Raw genomic sequence first — 8,415 nt, forward strand, 5'->3', positions numbered from 1 at the left:
TCTTTTTTTTTTTTTTCCTGGAAATCAAGATTTATCAAAAAGCTACAGTAATTACAGTATAAAAATGGCACAAAGAAGCAAATGGAACAGAACCAAGAGCCCAGAAGTGGTCCCACATTCACACAATCACCTGGTTGATGATGAAGATGCTGTGCAATTCAGTATAAAGGCTTAGGTTTTCAGTAAATGGTCCTGGATAAATTATACACATATTGAAAATACAAATGAATCTCTCTCTCTCTCTCTGTGTGTGTGTGTGTGTGTGTATTGAGTGAAAGTTTACAGGGCAGATCATGAGTTTTACATTCAATACATCATACACTTTGTTACATTACAATGATTATAATCCCCTCCATGTACCGTCACTTAATAGTATTTCTCTCTATTCACTTTAGCTCTTTTTTTGTTTTTGTTTTGTTTTAAACACTCAGGAATACATAATAATATAAAAAGATGGCTGCCATCTCGTACTCCCTCTCTTCCCATGAATCTAGAGTCCTAGCTGCTCCCTCTCTCCATGTCCCCATCTCTGGTGTTACTGCTTCTCTGGATAAGGTTCAGCATTCCGTTTGTGCTTGTCTCCCTTGATGGTCTTAGGGTCCTCTGTTTCTAGACTGTAAGATGAGCTACTCCCCTGTTTTTGTTACAAAACGTCTACCATTACAATTGTGACAGTTGCAGTTAGTCATGATAACAATTACTCACTATTGAATCATTAGACTCTTATCCTCATCTTTTTTAACCAGACCTATCTAGACAAGATGAAAACTATTCAGTGGGGACTCTATCTTCCCCCTCACACTCTTAAACTAAACTCCTCCTTGAAACTTTGTAAGCCAGTCACTTCATGCCTTTATTACCCCTCATTTTAGGTAGCCAGTGTCTGAGTTGCATGTCTCTATCTACCTTGTGTGTAGAGGGGACAGCATTGGTATTTGATGTGAAGACTGCTTCCCTTTCTGTTGGCATTTAGAGTTACTACCTCCATAAATATAGATCAAGTTTATCAAACTGTAGCAATTTACCTTCATTTCCTTTATAAAAAATTGTTTTGTTCTTTTTTTTGTTTATTTCAATCTTCCTCTGGTTGAGTTCTGATTATCAAGCCATTGAGGCTAGGTCAAACGGGTACTATCTGCAAGTTTGGGTGTTCTTGTGCATCTCCCCTCACTTCATATCAGCTGGATTCTTCACTTTCAGCTCTAGCCCTCTGTGGCTATGTCCCTGTCCATAGGCTCAGGTGTCCCCAGGTCTCACCACACTTTGGACCAACCAGCCCTTCCTCTTCTCTCTCTCATCTCCAGGTCAATGGGAGTCTGTGGAACGTGGTTGAGGTATCTACTCTTAGTGACCCTATACACAACAGAACGAAACACTTCCGGGTCCTGTGCCAACCTCACAATCATTGCCCTGCTCATGCCCAGTGCTGCAGCTATTATGTCAATGCCTCTCTTTGGTGGTCTTCCTCTCTTTCGCTGATCCTCCACTTTACCATATTGTCACTGTTTATGTTGTTGAAAAAAATATTTGCAATGAATAAATCATTTGTTTTGTAGAAATTCAATCAAGTGATCTCCAGTATCATTTCTATCACCAAAGCCATATTTTCTGTCTTAGGCTGGGTTTTCTAGAGAAGCAAAACCAGTGAAACATATATATGTATACATATAAAGAGAAGTTTATATTAAGAAATGGCTTACAAGTGTAGAGTCCCAGATCAACAGGGAAAGGGAGAAAGAACCTCTCTCATGTGTCCATTATATTTGGAGCAGGCCATACTCCCAAAGAAACATCCTTTCAACTGATTGGCTGCTCAAGGCCAATCATCGTAGGGTTAACTATCAACTGCTTAGCCACTGAGAATCCCAGCCTAGTCAAGTTGACACAGAACCCTAACTGTTACATTCTCCAACTATTGATCTTTCCTCTTTGTTCCCAACTTTCTTACTCAAATCACCAGTAATATCATAGTATCTTGACTGTATGTTTGATCAGTTGGTAGAATTCTTCAATTTTATTATCATTTGCTTTAGTGGTTGGTGCATACATTTGAATAATAGTGGTGTTAATCAGTCTTCCTTGTAGAGGTATGGATATTATCCTATCACAGACAGCATTGTACTTCAAGATGGATCTTGAAATATTCTTTCTATTGATGCTACACTGTTCCTCTTCAATTTGTTATTCCTGGCATAGTAAACCATATGATTGTCTGATTCAAAATGACCAGTACTAGTCAACTTCAGCTCACTATTGCTTAGGATGTCAATCTTTATGCATTCAAAATTTTCTAGATCCATACTTCATACATTCCACATTCTGTTATTAATGTTTTCAACTGTTTTGAATTGTGCCCTATTAGCAAATGAAGGTTCCAAAAGCTTTGCTCCATCCACATCATTAAGGTGAACTCTACTTTGAGGAGGCAGCTCTTCCCCAGACATCTTTTGAGTACCTTCCAACCTGAGGGTCTCATCTTCCAGTACTCTATCAGACAATGTTTCACTGTTAAAAAGATTTCAGTGGCTAACCATTCAGAAGTGGCCCAGCTCTCCTTCTTAGTCTCTCTTACTCTGTAAACTCTGTTGAGACCTGTCTACCACTGGTGATCCATGTTCTTGTTGTTAAGTGCTGTTGTGTTGCTTCCAACTCATAGGGATCTTGCCTAGGGTTTCCGAAGAGTAGTCGATGGGTTTGCAGTTAACAGGAGACTTTGCAATTAACAGTCTAATGCGTACCCTAAAGTGCCACACTAGGACCCTATTGGTATTTAAAATACTGGTGACTTAGCTTCCAGTATCACAGATAACACAAACCATCACAGTACGACCAACCGACCTGCAAGGGGTGGTGTGGTGGAGCATACAGGGACAACGTGATGAAACATCTTAGATGTAACCAAACACCTGAGGCAATGAGTTGCTGGGCCTAGGGGTTCAAGACCATGGTCTCAGGAGACACTAAAGTCAGTTGGCATAACATAGCCCACAAATACAATGCTTTAATGCTACTTTGGTGAGTAGTGACTGGGGTCTAAGGTGCAATGATTGGTCTCCCCGTCTATAAAAACTGAAGACTCATGAAAGCAGTCACTCCAAGTGACTAATGGACCACACAAACATCCGTCTCCGTGACACTGAGACCAGAAGAACTAGGTGGTGTCTGGCTACCACTACCAATTGTTCTGGAAGGGATCACATTAGAAGGCCCTGGATAGAGCGGGAGAAAATGTGGAACAAAACTCTACACCACAAAGAAAGCCAAGCTTACTGATAAAATAGAGATTGTGAAATCTCAGAGACTATGGTCTCTACTCATCTTTAGGTCTGGAAATGAATTCACCCCATAGTTCAAATTTCAAGGATAATAATTTTGAGATTAAAAGGGCAGTATTTACTCAAGGACAAAGTTCAGGAGGGCGAGGAAGGCAGGAGAAATGGAAACAGAAACCGCAAGGAGAAAGTGGGATAAGTGAGGGTTGCAAACCAGTGACATGAAACATTGTAGGGATTAGAGTCAATGATGTGAAACCAAATGTGTCTGGATCGTTGAATGGAAAACCCAATTCACAATAAAAAGTTAAAAAATCAACAAAACAAAACAAAATGAACTGCCAGAGTTAGAAATTTTATATTTGAAAATAGGATTTTAGGCCACTTCCCCCAGCCAGCCCTAGAAGGAACATTACAGGAGACACCCTTCATGATGAATGGTGCTGTGGGTTAATACACTGGACTGCAAGGTCAGTTTGAACTACAAGGTTGGTGGCTCAAGCTCACCAACCACTTATCGGAAACCCTATATGGAGTCGCTATGGTTGGAACCAACGTGATGGTACTTAATGAAAACCATAGTTATGATATCATACCCCAAAAACCTCAGAGACTGTAAACTTTTCTATCTGAAACAGACCTCTACTTGCTTTCTGTAGGCTTGGCAAGCATTTGTGAAGCATGGCTGCTGCCATCAGTCATGGCTGTGGGAGGAGATCCCTTTGTTCTCTGTACCTATTAAAGGTCACCATGGGGAGACAGAGCTTTGGAAATTCATCATGGCATCTATGATTTCCCTCATCTGGGTGATCTATGTTTCTCTTTGTCTTGTGTCTTGTGTTTAATTATATAGACTTAATAAATAGTCTGTATTATATATATATATATCACAAAGAGCAAAATGAAATAGAAATCAGGATCTGAACATTTATAATTAGACCCTCTCCTGAAGAGGAGCTGCCAGCCAAAAGCAGATATTTTTCTCTGCTCTTTCATGTTGTAAATCATCATTGGTTGACTTGTGTCCCCCTCTGCCCCATAAACATGTGTCACCTTGGCTGGGTCATGACTCTCAGTGGTTGACAGTTATGTAATATAATGTGGTATTTATGTAATGGTCCCTCATGATCTGATCTGATGTGATTAACCAATAAGAGGATTAAGGGTAGGATGTCATTGTTGTTAGGTGCCATCAAGTCGGTTCTATGTCATAGCAACCCTATGCACAGTCGAAAGAAACACTGCCCGGTCTCATGCCATTGTCACACCTGTTGTCATATTTGAGCCCATTGTTGCATTCCTGTGACATCAATCTCCTTGGGGAATCTTCCTTTTTTCACCAACCCTCTACTTTGTTGTGCATGATGTCCTTTTCAAAGGACCAGTTCCTCTTGATGATGTTATCAAAGTCTCATTAGCCTCATTTCCCAGGAGCACTCTGGCTGCACTTGTTCTAAAATACAACCGCTGACTCTTTTGACAGTCCATGGTACTTTTCATATTCTTCACCAACATCATAATTCAAACGCATCAATTTGTTGATAGTCTTCCTTATTCATTCTCCTACTTTTGCATGCCTACTAAGAGATTGAAAATACCATAGCTTGTATCGGGTGCACCTTGGTCCTCAAAGTGACATCTTTGCTCAGAATCACCATGGTGGACAGATTTCAGCAGAGCTTCCAGACTGAGACAGATAAGACAGACTACGAAGAAAGAGAGGTCGACCACTTCTGAATGGTTAGCCACTGAAAACCTTATGAATAGCAGTGAAATGCTGTCTGATATAGTGTCGTAAGATGAGCCCCTCAGGCTGGGAGGAATAAAATATGACTGGAGAAGAGATGCCTCCTCAGAGTAGAGTTGACCTTCATGATGTGACTGAGGCAAAGCTTTGGGGATTTTCATCTGTTGATAGGGTATAACTCAAAATGAGAAGAAAGAGCTGCAAACACTCACTGCTGATTGGAATGTGAAATGTATCAAGCATGAATCTAGGAAAATTGAAAGTTGTAAAAAATGAAATGGAACACATAAAGATCGATGTCCTAGGCATTTTTGTTGTTGTTATGTGCCATCGGGTTAGTTTCAACTCATATTTGCTCTATATAGTGTTTCCAAGAGTGGCTGGTGGGTTTAAACCGCTGACCTTACAGTAACCAGTCCAGTGCTTATCCTACAGTGCCACACCAGGGCTCATCCAAATGGACTGATACTGGTCAGTTTTGGATTGGACAATCCTATGGTTTACTATGCTGGGAATGGCAAATTGAAGAAGAATGGTATCACATTCGTAGTCAAAGAGAGATCTATCACGAAGCACAATGCTGTCTGTGATAGGATAATATCTATACACCTACAGGCAAGATCACTATTATTCAACTTTATGCACCAACCACTAAAGTCAGTGCTGATGAAACGGAAGAATTCTGTCAACTTCTTCAGATTGAAATTGATCAACCATGCAATCAAGACTCATTGATAATTCCCAATGATTGAAATTTGAAAGTTGGAAACAAAGAAAAAGGACTGTTGTTGGTGGTGTCATTGAGTTGGTTCTGTCCCATAGTGACCCTATTCACAACACTGCCCAGTTCCTTGTCATCCTCACAATCATTGTTACACTTGAGGATTGTTGTTGTTGTTATTATGTGCTGTGGAGTCGGTTCCGACTCATTAGTGACCTGTACAGGGTTTCCAAAGCTGTAAATGTTTATGGGAGCAGAAAGCCTCATCTTTCTCCTACGGAACAGCTGGTAGCAGCTGATTCATAACCACTACGCTACCAGAGCTCCTTGGAAAATATGGCCTTGGTGATAGAAATGATGCTGAAGATCTCATGATCGAGTTTTGTACACACCAGCAATTTATATCTTGCAAATACCCTTTTTCAACAACATAAATGGTGTCTACACATGTGGACCTGGCCAATGGAACATACAGGAATCAAATCAACTGCATCTGTGGAAAGAGATGATGGAAAAATTCAGTGTTATCAGCCAAAACAAGGCCTGAAGTTGACTGTGAAACAGACCATAGACCATTAATTGCTCAAATACAAATTCAGATTGAAGCTGGAGAAAATTAAAACAAGTCCATGAGAGCCAAAATATGATGTTGAATATATCCCACCTGAGTTTAAAGACCATCTCAAGAACAGATTTGATGCATTAGACACTAATGACTGAATACCAGAGGTGTTGTGGAATGATATTAAGAACATTATTCATGAAGAAAACAAAAGGTCATTAAAAAGACAAGAAAAAAAATGATCAAAATGGATGTCAGAAGAAACTCTGAAACTTGCTGTTGAACATAGAGAAGCTAAAGCAAGTAGAAGAATGATGAAGTAAAAGAGCTGAACAGAAAATTGAAAAGGGTAGGATGCAACAGCCTAAAAATCCAGTTACAGCCCTGATCTGATCTAAGGAGAGTCTCCCTGGGGTATGGCCTGCAACACCTTTTGTCTTACAAGAAATAAAAGGAGAGAGAAGTGAGAAGGAGCCCTGATGGTGCTGTGAATTAAGTGCTGGGCTGCTAATTGTAAGGTTGGTGGTTCAAAACCATTAGCCACCTCTTGGGGGAAAGATGTGGCTATCTGCTCCTGTCAAGAATTACAGTCTTGGAAATCCTATATAGAATCACTATGAGTTGGAATCAACTTGATAGCAATGAATTCAGTTTTTGGTTTTAATATCACCAAGAAAGAAGAGCTGGGAATGAAGGTCACCCTCTGAACCTGGGGTCCCTGAACTAAGAAACTCCTAGACCAGGGAAAGATGGCTGCCAAGGCAGAGATTTTCCAGGACAGCCAGGTCTCCCTCCCCATTCTGAAAGGAGATGAGGATCTTTCCTCAGTGCTGACCCACCAAGAAAGCTTCCTAAAGCCAGCACTCTGACTTTGGACTTCTAGTCTCCTGTCCTGTAAGAGCCCTGGTGTGGCACTATAGAATAAGCACTGGGCTAATAAATGTAAGTTCCAAGTTTGAACTAACTGCAGTACAAATTCACCTGCCACTCTTGGAGATGCTATACAGATTTGCTATGAATCAGAACCAACTTAAAAGCACACAACAACTTATGAGACAGTTCCACACCACTTAAAGCTTTGTCCACTGTGTGGCTAGTACTATAAAGCTCAACTGACTGACGTATACCCTTTATCCTCTGTACCAGCTTCCCAGGTAATAAAGATGATATTTTCATTTCACACCAACCTACTCTGTAATCTTGCTTCTCAATTGATTCAAAAGTCAGGTGGGTGAAAGAGTTCTATGCATTGGTGTTGTTGCTATTGTTGTTAGGTGTTGTTGAGTCACTTCTGATTCACAGTGACCTTATGCACAACAGAACAAAACCCTGCCCAGTCCTGGGCCATCCTCACCATCATTGTTACACGAGAGCCCATTGCTGCTGCCACTGTGCCATTCCAGCTCGTTGGGGGGGCTTTCTCTTTTTCACTGATGCTCTACTTTACCAAGCATGACGTCCTTCATCAGGGACTGGTCCCTCTAGATAAAATATCCAAAATGTTAAAGACGATGTCTTGCCATACTGGCTTCTAAGGAGCATTCTAGCTATACTTCTCCCAACACAGATTTGTTTAGTTTTCTTGGAAGTCCATGGTACTTTTAATATTTTTCTCCAACACCATAACTCAAATGCATCAATTCTTATATGGTTTTTCTTATTTGTTTGGCCAACTTCCACATGCAAATGCAGCTGTTGAAAATACTATGGCTTGGGTCAGACGTACCTTAGTCCTCAAACTGACACCTTTGCTCTTGAACACTTAAAGAGGTCTTGTGCAGTGGATTTGCCTAATGCAACATGTCATTTGCTTTCTTGATTGCTGCTTCCATGAATGTTGATAGAGGATCCAAGCAAAATGAAATCTTTGACAACTTAAATCTTTTCTGCATTTATTATGATGTTGCTTATTGGTCCTGTGGTGAGGATTTTTGTTTTCTTTATATTGAGGTGCAATCCTCAATACTGAAGGTTGTGGTCTTTGATCTTCATCAGTAAGTATTTTAAGTCCTCTTCACTTTCAGCAAGCAAGGTTGTATCATCTGTGTGTTGTTGTTGTTGTTAAGTGCCGTCGAGTCGGTTCCAACCCATAGCGACCCTGTACAGGGTTTCC

The sequence above is a fragment of the Chrysochloris asiatica genome, unplaced genomic scaffold, assembly GCF_000296735.1.
Source record: "Chrysochloris asiatica unplaced genomic scaffold, ChrAsi1.0 scaffold00034, whole genome shotgun sequence".
NCBI classification, from domain to species: Eukaryota; Metazoa; Chordata; class Mammalia; order Afrosoricida; family Chrysochloridae; genus Chrysochloris; species Chrysochloris asiatica.